General features: G+C 26.9%; 2 protein-coding genes across 5 annotated transcripts in view; one reads left to right on the top strand and one right to left on the bottom strand.

The window, feature by feature from the left end:
- LOC111620693 (ras-related and estrogen-regulated growth inhibitor-like) overlaps positions 1-19,365 on the top strand; it is a 151,223-nt gene that overhangs the window by 98,971 nt on the left and 32,887 nt on the right. For 3 of the 4 annotated variants that reach the window (XM_023362680.1, XM_023362678.1, XM_023362679.1), the window contains 3 exons: positions 2,497-2,636; positions 12,338-12,463; positions 17,605-17,777. The gene's annotated coding sequence lies outside the window, so the exon portion shown is untranslated. Of the gene's footprint in view, positions 1-2,496; positions 2,637-12,337; positions 12,498-17,604; positions 17,778-19,365 lie in introns of all 4 variants that reach the window. The other variant, XM_023362681.1, reaches the window with a different exon arrangement.
- Positions 1-19,365, bottom strand: part of LOC111620686 — a 132,583-nt gene that overhangs the window by 95,688 nt on the left and 17,530 nt on the right. The window lies entirely within an intron of this gene.

The following is a 19,365-nucleotide window of genomic DNA, read 5'->3' as shown; positions in this document are numbered from 1 at the left end:
CATGACTCTAATATGAAGATTCGGATAAATTCAAAGAAATTTGAATTTAGAAAGAAAAAGTTTAAAGAAGTTAGCATATTTTTCTTAAAAAATTTTAATTTTGTGTAGAATTCTAATAAAAATTCGAGCTTCAAGAAATTTCTGTAAAATGAAAAAAACATTTCAGTGAAAACATCAATTATTTTATTTTATAATAATAAAATTGTATGATAAATATAATAATCTGTTTTATATCACTTCAAATATCGTCTTTAAAACATGTGATAAATGCGTTGATGCCACTCGATGCCGATCCATTGAAGATGGGATGCATGGCGAGGCAGATTTGCTGATAACTTCCGTTTCCGGTATTGGATTATTCCGAAATCGATCAGCATCATTCAAGTGAATACAATGGATAATTTGACATCATTTCAACTCGATAATTATAGTAGCTACATTGGTTCATCAAGGACTTGTACCGTACAGAACACACACATCTCACGTTTCATGAGCCACAGCATGAAAAGTATGGCTTATGATGGAGAGTTGAATGTGATGTTGTGTTCTGATCCTAGAAAAACGTTATAGAAACATCAATCTATATATTTTTATACCCATAAAATGTTTTTGTATTGGGTAGAAGCTATCTTTAATCAAAATGAATCCCGGATGGAGTAGAGAACACCAAGCTGAAATCTCATTTTTACAAGAACCCGTACTTCGATAAACGGATGAAATGATGGAAAAACGCAAGAAAAATAGTAGAATATTTTTAATTTAATCCTTTATATCTAATTAACAGAATAACACTGAATGAGAAGGTTCATTCTTTACCATTTTCAACCACTTGCAGTTTCAATGTTGCATGACGTAGTGATTTCACAGAAAACACGATATCACGTTACACTAAATGGAGTGAACCTGCTTTAGATGGAACCTGTGTGAAAACATGGCCTAGTGATTTCACAGAAGCCATATTCTCTATTAAGAATACCATATAAACTATCCAAACACGATGCCACGCTGAGGATGCTGTTGATTTTCAACATGGCTTCTATAAATGATATTGGTTTTTGTGTTTTAAAATTAAATTACCAAATAAAAGAGAGAATTTAATTTTCAAATATTTCGTTTAATATTTAATTTTTATGTATATAAAAGCTAATTTTGTTTTATAAAACATATGTCCATGAATACATTGCAGAATTTCTTGTCCTATGGCAGAACCACATAAAATTTTGCTTTTAGATATCAAGAAATTGCCAAAATACGTATAAATAAATAATTTTTAGTGATTAAATGGCTAAATTCTCCATAAATTAAACTTTTATTTATAAAATTATTTAATATTTCCATTAATTGTAGAGCAGATTTTGTTCTTCATACGCATGAAAGGACGATTGAAATACGTACTTTAGTGTGGAATTTGATATAAATCATGACGAATTTATAAGTAAAACGATTAAATATAATAAAATAGTAAATTTAAATTGAATTAATACATTGCAAATCAAACAAATTAACGTAAACAATTTTAAATGTCGAAACGGAAAATTTAGTTTCGCACCGTGCACTTCTTCCATGTTGAAAAGAAATGCGACACAGGCACGCCCACGTGAACTTTTATATTGTTTTAAGAGCGTATCTTTCAAAAATTACAAAAAATATACGACATAAAAATCATTTACCTTCATTAATCTGTATTCTAGTTATTGTAAAGGCATTAAATTAACTCAAATATACATTAAAAAAAAATACTTGACACATATAACACAGACAGACATTCAGGACGTATTCTAAGATGTTTAGCCTTTAAGAAAGAAGATATTTGCCGGTTTTAATAGATTTTGTTTTAGAATTTGTTACGTTAATTTCTTACTAACAATACTAACTTTTTATACACCTTACGTGACTGACTTAAATTCTCTGTGATGTAAGCTGTAAGAAATTGTAAAATACTGTAAAAAAAAATAGAAATTATTGTACTTTTTTACTTCGGAAGTGTTCTTATAAATAAATTATCAAAAAGTATTTTAAAATATTTAGATTTTTGAGTGTCAAATTCGAGCCATTCTAATGATCAACTGGAGCAATTTATATAGACCTATATATTAGATTTTTTAAATATTTTAAAATTATTTTTAATATTAGGGGACTTAATTACTATTTTTAGAATCTGTTTTAGGTGTAGGAGTCTGCGGAAAACTTCCAATTTAAGTATAGGGATATATGGACTTTCTACATAATTTAAGCGATCAGAAATTGTAAAATAAAGTTAAAAATACAATTAATAAAAATTAAATTATTATATATATATTTTTTATTTTGAAAGAGTTCCTATAAAGAAATTTTTAGAAAAAAATCCGAAAAAATAGTTTAAAAATTTAAGATTTTCGCTCATGAAAATGTAGTATTTCTAATTATTAGTTATAATGCTATTAAAATAATTTTTTTCACGTTTTATGAACATATTTCAGGTGTTTTTAAATCTCTATTATATTTTTTCCTATACAGGTGGACCTTATTGCTATTTTTAGATGTTTGTAGCCAGAGAAGAGCGTTTAAATCATTAATTTAACCTTTAGAGATGTATGGAGTGATGTATAATCCGCAGTCACGAAACTATAAGCATTGGAAATTTATAACATAAATTCGTAAGAAAATTCTTTATTATATGTTAAAATTTTATATCATTTAATTTTTTAGATAGGAAACGTCTGTAGGGCGATTCTAAAGTCAGTTAACCGTTGCAAAGACCATTTTGTAAAGAAAAACACACGTTTTTTTAAATAGATTCCTGCTGAAAAACGTATCCGGACACATAGAACACGGTTAACTAACTTTTGGACCACTTTTATACATAGATATTTAAGAGTAAACAAGTAAATGTATTTAAATATAAACGAAGGCGTAGCTAAGAAAAACATTTTAAAAAAATATATAATTTATATTTCAAGATTTCGATAATATTTTATATAAAAATAGTATAATTAAGATGTGCTTTTGACGAATTTAATTAGGCATTTACATTAATTAATCGCAGCTGTAAAGCGTAAAAGTCTAATTTCTTCTCGTTTATACGAACGAATTAAACGTTAGAAAATTTGCTTAATTTACAGTAAAAAAAAGCTTAATAAATACATTTTACATCTTTAAAATAAATATTAATACTTATTTTAAGTAATATTTTCATGTAAAAAAAAAAGATTTCCTACGTCCCTCTTTATGGATTTTTAATGGATGGTTTTTTTGATAAGTAGGTGTGATTTAGATCCAGATATAATTTTAAATAAGGAAGATGCACTATCAAACATATTCCATTGTCAGTTACATAATTATTTTAATGACATCCTCTCGTTAACAACAATCCTTGATAGAAATGGCGTCAGTTCGACTGTCAGCAATCCAAACATATACTAACCTTAACAACGATCGATCTTAACTAAAGCATACATTAGCGCTTTTTTTTTAAAATATTGTTATACACCGAAATTCTTAAAGCAAATTTAATTATATTTACACGCCTTTGTAAGATATTTGCTTAAATTTAACTCAGAAAGAGTAATCATGTCATAAAGCGCACACAAGTAGTGAAAACTCGATATAACGAACACTCAACGTACTGAACTAAATCACTCTCTCTATATAAAAGAGTAGGAAGGAGCAACGAAATTATTCACTGTATCGAAATTTCGCTATATAGAGTGGTCACTATATCAGCATTATCTTCATTATTGTGTAATGTGAGGTGTATAATTGACGTAACGATAATAAACTTACTGAACAGTAGAAAAATCGCAGTGGGGTTCCTAAATGTGTTACCAACAATGGAGCTGTTTAAGACTCTGAAACACTATACCATATACATGCTATAACACTACACAACACGCTGGTCAGTAGTACTTTTACATACAAAACAGAATTTAAACTGCAATCTATGGATTAATTGTGTTCAGTATTGTTTTCTCGTGCCTCGTTCACGCTTTTTAACACATCGAACAATGCAGGTATGGGTTTACATATTAAACAGAACGTTATTAATTAGTATATATATATTATTGCATGCCACGCATACAGATGATAACTCACTTTATGTATCGAAATATTCGGTCTACTGAATAGAAATACTTTCAGTAGAAATGTATATGGGGGTTTGAGTTTTAAAAAAATAGAAGAAAATCTATACATATAATTATGAATTTGTGAAATAATGTTTTATAAATTAAACATAAGGTTTTTAGATGTATTGAGGAAATAATTAAGCCCGAAGAAAAAGTCAGGAAGTGTTCATGAAAGAGATTTTAGTACAGGAAGCCAGCACTTGGGATCTGTATAAAAATAATGTTTCCATTAGAGATAGAAAGACAATGACTTCACAAAGAAGCTTACAAAAGGGATTTGGATTGAATTGATGGGATAAGTAACGCAACACACGGGGAATCCTCCATTGGAATTGCCTACAGGAAGGATTTCTTTAAACCAGGAAACTGGTCCTCATTTTGGTGTTAGACACGTGAAGAAAACCCGGAAAACTCCAGCCTAATTATTAGGTGCCAACTTACCACCAGTGTTTAGTGGTTTTATCCACTCGGCCACTGGCAGGCTCACGACAGGAGGGAAGATAATGATTGTACAGAAAAGCCCACGGGAGAAAACAATGATTCCACTTAAGAACTGACAGCAGGAAAGATAGCAACTTCACAGAGAATCCCAAAGAGTAGAAGATAATGATTCCACAGATAAGAATTTAAGGTTCACGAATCCCTCTTCTCCATGAAATCCATGAGTTTCAAAGAAGTTTTTCATAAGATTTGACTTATGCTATACACAATTTGAATTTTTATTATATTAAAATTAAATTTATAAANAGTTCCTTTTCTTCTTACATCTTTTGATTTAAAATGATAATTTTAAAAAATAAATTTAAAAATATTAAATTATGAAGTAATTTTAATAATTTTAAAATTTGAAATTTATAAATTTTTAAATTAAATAAAAAAATAAAAAAATTTTATTGAAAACCTTAAAAAAAATGTAATTTAATTAGAATTTTCAAACCCAATTAATTTCAATAAATAAATTTTTCTACAATAAGAAAAATCAATTGAAATCTAATGAAGTGCAATATAGATTTGTTGAGATTAAATAAAATTATAAATTTTAATCGATTTTCTCATAATATTCAATAGAAATTTATCTAAAGTCTGATACAAAGCCAAAGACTAGAGTTATCCTTCACTCTTTCTTATAAATACATTTTAATATTAACAAAAAAAAAAAATTAATTAATAGCTAAAATTAACTGTTTAACCTAGTTTAATTTTTAAAAAATATATTTAATTGTAATTAATTCGCTTCACCCCCTCGTTACCCTCCCTTTGTTTTACCTCCTCCCCCTCCATACTCCCGCACGCTTTTCTCGACCAATCCCCACTCGCTTTGCTCACTTCGTCCCCCAAGGCAGCCCTTTTCGATTTGCTCAATCCTCCCTCTCGCTCCGTCACTGGTCCAGAAATTTCGTGACGTTTCATCGATCGCCCCGTTTCTAGAGTAGATTTGAATGTAATGTAAAGTGTAAATTATTTTTATAAATTTTTGATTTTCAGTGCTTTAATTTTGAGGTTTTTTTGTAAAGAAAATCATGGAATGCCATTTAGTAGAGTGGAGGTGTTTTGTAACAGGTTATAGCACTTCAAAATACTTTATCTTTAAAGCCTTCTACGTAAAGTAACGTTCGTAATTTAAAGAAGTTTAGGAGTTACGATAATAATACGTGAAAACATCAACTGTAAACAACTATACTAAGCCATGCTTCAATTAAAACAAACCTAAACGTGTACAAGAACTAATATTAACGTGCGAATACACGTTAAGGATAAGAATAGAGAAAGTGTGTATTGACACGATGAAGATGGAGAGCAAAGACGGAGGAGCCATCATAAGAATGGCAGGATATGAAAGGCATTGGGGGTAGCGAGATTTGTGTTCAAAAGTACTGTATAACGTCGCGTGCAGTATCTTTCAAGACATCTCCTGGAAATAGATACGTGTTGAAGAATGTTTCGGATCATCCACGGATGGCAACAGTTTAGGATGATTGATGGCTGTCTTTAACAGATAAAGCCAAACATATCCTTGATGCACTACTAATGAACTGTTGTCAACATCTGGAGGAAAAGAGAACTTTATGTCAGAAGATTAAGAGTGTGCGGCCCCCTCATCACGGCATATAGGCGATTTCACCAATAGGCAGCTTCTCGAATGGCTCACGGATCAATGATTTCATATTCTGTTCGTCTCGTTTCAGCTTTTATAACTGATGGTAGACGTCACTGTTGTGTAGAGAGATAAGCAATTCTCCTTTCGGTGGGGTAAGAGAAAGATGCAATATTGACGGCATTGATTGTGCTCCTTTTTATGTTTGATATAGGAATTTAGTGTGAAGAGATATATCCTCGAGACACATGCAAGATTGGTAAAGGTCCTATTAGTCTCCAATTTATTTCCGTAGATGATGATGCTCATACAGAAATCTCAAACGAAGGTATTCAAAGACTCGAGTGATTAGAAACTGCTCCAGAATATAATCACGTAACGATTCAGAGATTTGTTGCAAAGGATTTATTTATATCATTATATATACTATTATATACTGTCATTATATTTGTAATGATTCCTATTCACTTCCAAACACTATAAACGGGGAGAAGACAAAATATTATTAATAATGAAGCATTTATTTATCACTAATGAAGAATTGTTACAGCATATCTTTATATGGAATTATAATTATAAAAATTATAAATAACGCACCAATGGGCCCCACGTTTTTTAACTAGACAAAGGCCCTCTAATGCCGCGATCACCGCTTATAGTTAATTAAACACGTACAGTACTTGTTACAACTAACCTCACCATTTAACAGGAATTTTTATTTGATATTTTCATACAAAATATAAAAAAACACAAATAAAATGCAAAAAATTATCTTTCTAATCTTTACTTTTTTGTAATTTTTAAATAATTGATAGCATATAAGATTAAGACATTAATAAAATAGCGCATAAAAAGCTGACTAGGACTCAATTATTAATAACAAACAAGGAAGAGTAGAATAATAAAAGAGTTATAAACTTTAATGTAATAAAAGCCTAATATAATATTAATGAATAAGCGTTATATTCGGGGTACGATTATGAATGTTAAATGTTTATAAATTCCTTTATCAATTAAGAATTTCTCACTGCAAAAATAATAAACATTAAAAAAAAATATATTATTTTGAATCAAACTACATAAATTACAGTTAAAAAATTGAATTTTTATTGGATAATTTTACTTATTTTTTTATTAATTAGTAAAATTTTTATATGTTTTTTTTTCAAATTAAAAAGTACGAAAAGTTTGTAAAATATTTGCTTTTTTTCTGTTCAAAAATGTATAATTTTTATAATGAAAATCATAAAAAAAAATACATAAAAATTGGCTCTGTAAAATTACATTTAAAAATTAATTGAAGAAGTTAATATTAATTAAAATTGATTACAATTAAAATGATTTTAATTTTTATGATAATATAATTTTCGATAATAATCGTAATTATATATATTTTTAAAAATCGATATTAAAAGGTAATTACTGAAGTAAATCATTTAATATTTGATAAAATTAAATGTAAGATAATTACGTCATTTGGGTACTGATACGTCAGGTGGTTATTGTTAATAAATCACGAGATTACTGATAGAACACGTAGTTATTGATGAACCACGTGGTCACTGATACATCACGTGGTTATTGATAGATTATGGCGCGCTGTATACTAAAAAAAAACTTTAATGTAGCACATAAACGAGCCAGTGGCGTAGTCCTTTTTATTTGAAACGGGAAGTGTTATTGGTTTGCATGTCCAGTGTAATAAAGTCGTTATACCTGGAACGTGCTCACGATTTCTGGTAGACTTGAGAACCACGTGATCTTCATTTCACTGTTACATAGATTGTTGATCAGAAAAGAACAATTATATACAACAACCTTATTCCACAAATAACACAGATATATATCAACACACAGAATGGTTGATCAGACAGTTCCTCAACAGCAGCCACTTGTGAAAACGTACACACGTTAATGGAAACATAAACACAGCAATTACAACTATACAAACACAAATTTAATTAATACAATCGCTAATTTAGACTCCAAACAGATCACGTTACTCAAAATACAGTAGAGAAAACTCTGCACTACTTAAATATATATATATATACAGTATCAAAACACGTTCAACCAAAATCAGGTGAAGTTATTGTAGCTACATACCATAGACTTAAATTACAATTATAGACAGAAAAATCACACGCTTGCCTTGCAAAGAAGAGTAGAAACACAAATGCATAATATTAAACAGAAAATATTCAGGAAAATGAAAACACACAGACAATGCGGACGACACAACACGCACGTACAAGAATTGTCACTCCAAACACTAGCAGCAAAGCAGCAAAGACTGTACGCTACCAAAACAAAATAAATTATTCACAAACAATGGGGTACTTTTCTTCTGACGTCTACAAATCAAACCCACCACACAATCACAGTAGTGGCACGCCAACAGAAAACCAATTCACAGATTATTGATCTGCTCTTTGGTCCAATCCACACAAAGAAATGCAAGCTGGATCAAATACGAAAAAGACATGCACGATACTCCAATCATGGGGCGTGTTGAAATTAACATACACGACATCCAACATGAAGTATAAAGAACACACAAATGGAAGACACCTGGTACAGACAACGTTTACGATTTCTGATGCAAAAAATTCATAGGACAGCACAACATTCTCACACACCAACAAAAAAGGCTGTCGTGGGAACCACATGGGATGGATGCAAAGAACAAATACTCATAGATTCAGTCATTCTGTAACAAAGCATACGACAACACAGAAACTTATATGTAGCATACATAGATTACAGAAAGTCATTCGAAGCATCTTGTACTGTACGTAGACGACGCAAAAGTACTCACATATATTCGCACAAGAACAGTTAAATCACCTATTAGAAAGTTACACAATGACATTTAATTGGAGTTTGACCTGGACCACTGTTTCCCAAATTTTTTGGACTACTTTTAGTGTATATATTTTTAAGTTTTTAAAACAAGCGTATTTCACATAATTTTTTTAAAGAAAATTTAACCATTCTAAGAATTTCTCGGGAATACTTTGTATTAATTGTATTTATTAAAAATTCACTTAGACATATTTATTAGATGACGCGTTTTTCGTACATAAATACACAAGCTAAACCATCATTTCATGTTTTATTTTTAAAAAAATTAAATGAAATATTTTTGAAAATAATTAAGTGAAAATTTTATTAAATTTTCCATAGATAGCTTTATATAAATTTCATAAATATTCTTCAAAATATTACGAAATAAAGTGAGATTAGCAAGAACGATGACTAATGCCATGCAATTCTTTATCTTAATGAAGTGAAGTGTCTCGTATGATTAACGTTAAATATAGTAAAATGTATTTCTATAAATTATATCTGCTTAAGGAAGTTATCATTTATTTCATACGTTATTTTTCGTGTGTAAATAATCGTTTTCTAGAAATAAAATGCCTTGATATTGTCTAAATTATCGTTTTCGAGCAGTAAACATTCGCCTGTATACACGTATTTTATTATTTGTCTATTCTAAGCATTGAATTTATAGAATTTCACTCAATAAAATTTATAATTTACAAGCAAAATTAGGGATTTCAAGCAATAACAAAAAAAAAAAAATTCAAGTGATAAATTAATAAATTTCGAGAAATAAAAGTGTACAAAAGCATTCTTCAGGCAGTAAAACCTGTATAAACCGAACTCCCACGGTATCGGATATTTTCCGTTTTAGACAGGTTTTACCTTTCTTTCAATAATATTTTCTAACCTATTTACAAGACATTAAACATAATTCAAGCGGAAATTTCGCATGGTAATTCGAGTACAAGCATGGGAAATTTCTTATATAATTTTAATCATTTCTTATTCTTTTACATTATTATTTAAAAATTAGAAGACGTTAAGCATTAAAAAAAAGGATGATGTTTTATCGATTTGTATGGAGAAATTCACAAACATAATGTAACGTTATCGTGTCAAATCGATCGACGATGATAATGATGATCGATTATTTGATATAAATAATGTGTTAATGATACGATACGTTAAGTAAAGCCATAAAATCGTGCACGTCACGATAGAAAAGTCGTGTGTAGAAAATACAGCAGATACACGCTAATTGGATCTTGCAAACCGTCGCAAAGCGAGCGTAATACTTTACACAAGTTTAGTATTGTAAATTGGGGGTTTACATTCACGAGAATGGTATTTTTACACGCATAATATTATACAATAATATGTAATGTAAAATTTATGCCAGTGGTAAAGAGCTAACGGTCGTAAAGCGAGGTGTAATACTTAAATAACCTCCTAACAACGGCCATAAGAGAACGTAACGGCCGTTGTTTGGAGGTTTTACATTTATAAAATCGAGATTAATGCCGTATCATTGTCACATTTAATAATATAAAATGACGGTGTAATATTTTATTAGAATTTAACGTCTAAAAAAATTTATCTCAACGTGTTTTGAATAAATTTAATTTTTGAAACGACTTTTCATGCAAATATATTTAAATATAATTTTATTTTAAAATGCATAAAAATTAATTGTATTTGAATAAATGACAATCTGTGTTTTGTAGATTAATTACTATATTATTTATTTATAATAAGTAAATTGTAATCCAATAAAAGTAGAAAGAAATCTAATTAATTGATAAATTGTATATGACTTATATTGATTAGTTAAAATGAAAGTGGCAGATTTCAATAATTGCTTTACAGACAGACAAACTGACAAATACTATATTTTATAACCTCTGTATATGTCTGTATATGTTTTCATCTTTAATAGTAGCTCAAACGGACAGAAAAGTATATTAAATTATTATAATTACCTTAAACAGACAGACAAACAAACGTACGGTTGCATTAAACAAGTAGAGAAATCGATATTTTTTAATAATTGCCGCAAATAGACAGACAGATCGACATATCATTTAATAGTTCCTTAAACAGAAACAACATTATACCATTTTTAATACCTATCTCATACGGACAGACATACGCACGATTTCTATTTTTAATAGCAACTATAAATGGACGGACATACAGACAACTTTAAGCTGCCTGTATGTCTCCCCCAAGTTTCAGGCAAGCAGATAATAGATACATTCTATCATTAATAACTAACGCAGACAGACAACCAGACAGGCTGTTTCGCCCCTTAATAACAGAAATTTGAAACAGTAAAATTAAATTATACAGACGTTAAATTGAAAAAAAAAATAATTCTCTATAAAATAATTAATACAAAAATTACAATTAATTTTTTATACTTTTATGATTTTATTTAATAAAATGAATTTCTTAAATGTATTTTTGTAGATTTTATCAAATAAAATCACAAAAAAACGCATAAAAACTCCAAAAATTAGGGAAAAAAGTATAGAAATATTCTAAAAAAAAACTCCTTTTCCTACAGTTTTATGTTTAAAATTACCAAAATAAATAAATAAATAAACTAAAGACAAATTTTGTTGTCGCATAACTAGACACATTTTCCAATTTTTTTCTTTTATATATTAATGGATTTTAAGGGAAGATTTCTTTGATAAATGGTACCGACTTTCTAAAAACACATTTTAAAATATCAGGAAAAAGGAAGTGGAGCTGAATGGGGTGACGTATTGCACGTATGACATGATAAATGTCACGTGTTAAAGTTGTTAGATTATCTACTTCCTAAAAATTCCTTTAAAAAAATCAAAAATTACAAGTAAATAAAATGAATGACTGAAGTAAATAGTAATTAAATACTGATTTTTGGTTAAAATACAATAATTTAATTAATTAGATTCGTGTAAAATGCCATTAAAGTTCATGTAAAAATCCCTTTTGGAGTAAATTTATTTTATTTTATTTATAAATTAATTTTTTTTCGGTGTTTATAAAGAGTTTTAAAAAGTAATTTAAAAATTAATTAATTAATTAAATAAGTTTAATTTTTAAAAATGTATAAAAAGTTAAATAAAATTAAGAAAATTTCATCATTAATTAATTAATTAATTTCTTTTTTGGAAAACTTTTAGAAAAAATCATAAATAAAAGTGCCAGAAAAATCATAAAAAAAATTAAAAGTAATAAAATAAATATAAATAAGTGCATTTACAATTGAATTTTTAAAAATATTCATAAAAAATCATAGTTTTTTGTGTTTACTTTCAAGAATACCGTGTGGAATTAAACAATACAAATCATTGTGACGGACAAAGAAACATTGTTCTTACATCAGACGAAGAAGAAATATGAAAAATATAAGTGAAATTTGTTGAATTTGAAGACAATAAACGAGGTGACAATTCGTGATATTGATAAAATTCATTAAGGTTATTATTTGATTACGTATAGCAATAACACTAATTGGATTTTTATGTTAGATACGTGAGAACGGGTATTGGAATTTCTCGTTAACAGGTTTTCCTATTTATCAATAGAGATTTCATTTGATTTTTATTTTTTAATTTATATTTTTATTAATATGCAACCAAAAACCTCGATATAACGCGTGAGATTATTAATATGCAGTCATAACTTGATATATCGCGTGTGCATTAAATAATGTTTCCAGTTATTAATGTGAGGATTAAAGCCTCGGTATTATATAACACGTGTGCGTATGTAGGTGTTGCGTGTGTATTGTGTTGTGCCTATTTATGACGTGTGTTTGTGTGTCTGCACACATAAATACAGTATATATACTATAATCATTTAATTTTCGATTTTTGTTAATTGTATACGCGTGTATTTGCTTAACCAAAACGTCATAAATAAATAAAATAATATTAATTTTTTTATTTTAGTTTTTTCTCATTTTCTATTATTTGTTTCCTAATTTTTTTCCTCTTTAATTTCCTATTTTAAATGTTAATTTTCTTGAATAATTTCGCACTTAATTACTCAACTTTTGGGAATTTGGGAATTAATTTCTTATTTTACTTGTTAATTTTTTTCTTATAATAATTTCCATTGGGGCTGCAATTTGAAAAAAATTGTTGACCTATAAATTCTCACTGTGTGTCTGTCTGTCTTTCCTTAATCTAATCTAATTATTAGATTTTTTAAAACAATCTTTTTGTACTATTTTGTATTTTATTTATTAATTTCTTTAATAATTATTCAATTTTAAATACTGAATTTAAAAAAATTTAACAAATAAAATGTAGAAAATTATTCGAAAAATGAATAAATAAAATGTTTAATTCTTCAAAAATTTTCTATTTAATTCCCTAAATTTTCTCTTTTTGTTAATAATTGAATTTTTTACAATATTTTTTTTTCTATAAGATTAGGGAAAATAGGGAAAAAACCTAAGAAATATTCGCCAAATTTTCTTATTTTAATTATTGAAAACTTCCCGTAACATTTATATTAAAAAATTCTTAATTAAAAAATAAACAACTAAATCAGAAAGCCGAAAAAAAAAAATCAAACAAAAATTTCTTTTAACCATTTAAATTTACAATTTTTTAAATTTTAATTGATGAAATTTTCATAAATTTTTACTAAAATTAATAATTTCTTCTGATCAAATTCAATCAAATTGATTTGAAGTTAAATTTATTTTTATTTTTTAAAATTTTTATAATTGAAACAATTCCAAACGCTAGATATTTCCAAAATTATATTTTTGTATAGCAAAATATAAAGATTGGCACCCAATATATATTTTAAAAAACAAGGAAATGGTGCCCGAAAGACGGTTGCCAAGTTTTGAAAGGGAAATATTCAGTTTTTTTTAGAGAGAAAATTAAAAAAAAAATAAATAAAAATAAAGTAAAATTGAAGCTCCAGCCATTTTATGAATGTTATTTGTTTACTTGACGCGTGCGGCAGACTTCATTTGCATACGAGATATTAAAGAATAATCTCTTGTAAAAATCATTTTGTCATTTGAAAATATCGAATTTATTTATTTCTCAATTTTTAAACAATGATATTTGTAAACTTTTAGAAAATATCTTCACGAAAAACATTTTCTAAAAATGAAATATATTTTATTATTATTATTAGTTTTTTTTAAATAATTTTTTTTTTGAAAATATTTATTGCTGTATTTGTAGAATAGTGTTATAGAATTTTTATTGTCTTTTAGAGAATATTTTTAGGGACTTTTTATTGTGTTTTTAGTTTTTAGAAAATATTTTAGTAAATTGTTTTTATTATTTTAGAGAATATTTTAGGGAATTTTTATTTTTTAGAGATTATTTTTAGGGAATTTTTATTTTTTAGAGATTATTTTTAGGGAATTTTTATTTTTTTTTTAGTTTTTAGAGATATTTTAGTAAATTGTTTTTATCATTTTAGAGAATATTTTAGGGAATTTTTATTTCTTAGAGATTATTTTTAGGGAATTTTTATTGTTTTTTTAGTTTTTAGAGAATATTTTAGGAATTTTTTTTATTATTTTAGAGAATATTTTATTATTTTAAAAAATATTTTACGGCACTTTTAATTTTTAAAAAATATTTTTATGGAATTTTTAATGTTTGTACTTTTTAGTAAATTTTTTTTATTATTTTAAGGAATATTTTAGGGAATTTTTTTAGAACATTTTGGGAAATTTTTTGTTTAAATAAAATTAGTAATTTATATATAGAACAAGATTTAATTATATACAAGTGTTTGTGAAAATCTATAAAGTTAAGAAGCTTAAAATTATAATATAGTTATAATATTATAATTTTAAGCTTTTTAATTTTATAGATTTGTTTCACAATGCTTAAAATGATTTTATTCGATTTTGAATTAATTTTTCGTAATTTATAACGTCTAAAAATTATTTTAACAATGGCTTTTTATATAATAAGATAATTTTATTTAATTAATTATAGCTTTAATATACAAAATATTGAATTAAAAGTGAAATTTTTAGACACATTTTTCGGATAAAAACATTTTGAAAAATACTGAAAAATAAAAAATACCCAATTAAAAAAATTCTGAATTTTTAGGGAATTCGTTAGGGAAATTTTTAAAGAAAACAAATTTCTAATTATGAAATAATGGAAATTTCTTTATCTATATAAATAAAAACATAAATGTTCGTTTGTTCAAAATCTTAAATCTCCGAAAGTTCTTAACCGATTGCTTTGAAATTTTGACACAACGTTGCATTCGAATACGCACGTGTTTTTATATTATATATTATATAGATGTCGAAATTCCCCCCGCGGGGGAAAGGGACAAAATTAAGGCTTACCGTGAAGAAATGGTCTTCTATGGTCTATTTTAGATGCGGTTTTTTTGCGTTTTTTATTGCGTTTTAATAGGGTACGTCAAGAGAATGTACAGTACACTAAGAAGGAATTTTTCGAAATTCTCACCACGCGGGGAGTGTTATACATTTATAATAGATACATTTTAAGCCACAGAAACGCGTAACCGGGTATAGCTAGTCTATACTAATATTATAAAGAGGCAATGTTTGTATGTAAGTAAGTTTGGATGCAGCAGGTAATCTCCAAAACTACTCATCCGATTTCAAAAATTTTTTCACCAATATTTAGAATGGAACTTCACGATGGACATAGGCTGTATATTATTCCGTTAAACATGGGGGATGGACAGTTCTTTACGGTAAGCCTTACAGGGAAGGTTACCGTAAAGAACTCTGCTTCTATTTATACTATTTTAGATGCGGTTTTTTACATTTTTGATTGCATTTTAATAGGGTACGTCAATAGAATGTACACTAAGAAGGGATTTTTCGATATTCCCCTCGGGGGAGAGGGACAGGATTAAGGCTTACTGTGAAGAACTTCACTTCTATTATACTATTTTAGATGCGGTTTTTTGCGTTTTTGATTGCGTTTTAATAGAGTATGTCAACAGAATGTATACTAAGAAGGGATTTTTGGGAAGTGTTATACATTTAGGGGAAGTGTTATACATTTATAATAGATACATTTTGAGCCACAACAAGGCGTGGCGGGGTCTGCTAGTTTAATATAAAAATAAAACAAATAAATAAATTCAATTATTAAATTAGCAAACTTACTTTTTTATATTTAAAATTTTTGCAATTATTGTGACATAGTCACAATGCCGGGCTGCAATTTTTAATGTAAGAATTACGTCACTTCCGGTCCAAACCGGAAGTTCGCGTATTAATCGAGAACTTTGACTCCTAAGATTACCATAACCGGTCTGGATTTTACTAGTGCCTTCCCATGTATTTACAGTACATCATACTTTTCCTGATAACAATCGAGTCATGTCGATCATCTGACTCTGTTTTCGTGAAAATTTTGAATTAAAATCACGTGACTTCCGGTCCATACCAGAAGCTCCTATATAGGCCTCCGACCCCCAAGCTTTTATATCTGGTCTCGATTATCATCTAACTCCGTTCTCGAGATTAACGAAGAACGGACAGAGAGACATGTATAGGTCTGCAATTTAAAAATTGCAGCCAAATAAATATAAATAAAATATAAAACAATTGAATAAATCAATATAAATTTTAGATATTTAAAAATCTATTTATTAAATAAACAAAATAATAAATATAATTTTTAAAATAGAATTTTATATGCAGAAATACAATTTAATTTGTAAAAGAAAAAATTATTTATAAAGTTCACGGTTCTATCTAAGTTTTTTTTTCGGAATTTTTATTTTTGTAATTCATATAACCTTGAACGTAAGAAAAATTGAAAGTATAAACAGAGTAATAAAATAAAAATATGCACATTTAAGTATTTATATTTTACATTTAAGTACTATATTATCTTAAAAAATTCTTATTTTCTANTAAAAATAAAAGAACATAAAAATGAATTCGACAGTCTATAAAAATTAAGTTTTATACAGAATTACGTCGCCAAATATATATTTATAAGCCATGTTTTTTGTAATATAACTGTGCGCATTATACACGATACTAAACCAATATATAACATAAAATATAATATTTTTTCACTTTATCTTGAGGATAAAAATGAAAAATATAAAATTTAATATATTTTATTAAAAATAATATAAATTATCTCATATTTTTTATTTTAAAAACTACTTTTTGAGGTAAAAATTTCACCCCAAGTTCTACATGTTATATACAGTTATTAACTATATTTCTATGGCATATATAGTATTTAAAACGAAATATATTCAAGTAAAACAGGAAAATTAAATATATTCCAAGTTAAATTTAAATTTACTATGAAATATCGAATGAGAATCGTTAGTATATAATGTTTTATTCATTTCCTTACATCTTAAAAGTGGAAAAAAAAATTAGATTTTTAGATAGAGAAGAAAATGGAGAATGAAGTATTTTACTTAAATTAAAATTTCTTCTTCTTCCTCTTACTTTTTAAAATGAAACGTATTTTAAAATTAATTATTTTTAAATAAAAACATAATTTTCTCTTAAGATAAAACGGAGAACGATAATTTTAATTGTAATTTTCTCTTATTTTCAATTGGTACTAGGATTAGTCACAGGAAGGTGAATCGTAGGAATCAATAGGAGGGATTTTTATGCAGTAAATCATTAGTTATGGCACGTGTCGAGTCGATATCAAGGAATCTTTCTAGGATTTTCCAGAAAGATCTAAAAGGAATTTTACTATTCACGTCAAGAATCCGATCGTTATGGATCCCCCGTAAGTACACTTAATGCTATACCTTATCGACTTTAACTAAAAATAAACATATCAACGATCGTAATCCACCCTTAAAAAGAATCTCCATTTATGAGCGATGGATTTTAACTTTTATATTACGTGTTACAGATATACGATGCGTATCCGCGCGTTATACACGATCACGGCGGTTTATTCGGGTTTAAATGCGAAAATTTCGAAGTAAACGGTGTAGAAAACGGAAAAATATTATAAAAACTGCAATAGAAATAAGGTAAAATGATATATATTTATAATTTTAGGGCTTTTTCTTACCTTTGAATGTGCATATAGGTCGTAAAATTCGTCTATGCGCGCCGTAGACAAATTAAGGTGATTTATTTAAATTTAAATATAAAAGTTTTATTAATAAACGGTAGGAAGCGATTAAATATTATGTAAATTTAATAAAATTTAGGTAGAATGATATATTTTAAAATGGTTTCCTTTATTGTTAAAGTCCGGTTTACATATGTTATACGTGTACACGTGTGTCTCTGCGTGTTATAGACGATTATAAGTGTTTATTTAGCTTTAAACGTAAAAATTAGCGTGGAAAACGATTAAATAAGATAAAATAGCACTTTTTAAAGCTTTATCCAATGCTAGAATCTGTTTAACACTTGATGAAATTTATCTTCGCGCTTTATATATACAATTAAAAATCCTCGTTTACCTAATACTAAGAATTTATAAAAGTAACAAAAATAAATAGGAGTAAAAATGTATAAAAATTGAATAGAAATGAAGCAAAATAACATTTTAAAGATTATTTTTAATGTTAGAAGTTGTTTAAAACACACTAAACGCTTTTCGTGTGCGCATTATACACGATTAGTAACGTTCATTTAGTTTTACATCTAAAAATTTATAAGTAAATTAAGTTAAAAACAAATAGAAAGCATAGAAAGTTACTTAAAATAAGATAAATTTATGTTTTTAAGAGATTTTATTAATGTTAAAGCTGTTTAAGACAGGTTACAAGTATCGTATCTATGCCTTATATGCGATTCTAAACTACTTTGTTATTTTGAACATAATAATTTATTAATATATATATAAGATATATAAATTAAATAATAGAATAAAGCATTGTAAACAATACATTTTACACTAAAAATTAGAAATTTATACACAAATTTTTTAAATATCGAAGCTTATTTATGACAGGAAATTCGTATCTCGTACTTCTAAGCTATTCTAGTAATAATTCTTTTAAATATAATTTTTAATATTACATAAAGTTAAAAGAACATAAAAATGAATTCGACAGTCTATAAAAATTAAGTTTTATACAGAATTACGTCGCCAAATATATATTTATAAGCCATGTTTTTTGTAATATAACTGTGCGCATTATACACGATACTAAACCAATATATAACATAAAATATAATATTTTTTCACTTTATCTTGAGGATAAAAATGAAAAATATAAAATTTAATATATTTTATTAAAAATAATATAAATTATCTCATATTTTTTATTTTAAAAACTACTTTTTGAGGTAAAAATTTCACCCCAAGTTCTACATGTTATATACAGTTATTAACTATATTTCTATGGCAT

Source organism: Centruroides sculpturatus, unplaced genomic scaffold (assembly GCF_000671375.1).
Source record: "Centruroides sculpturatus isolate CEXI.00-Female unplaced genomic scaffold, Cexi_2.0 scaffold287, whole genome shotgun sequence".
Lineage (NCBI taxonomy): Eukaryota > Metazoa > Arthropoda > Arachnida > Scorpiones > Buthidae > Centruroides > Centruroides sculpturatus.
The sequence above is the reverse complement of the archived record's forward strand: the minus strand, read 5'-3'. Positions and strand labels throughout refer to the sequence as shown.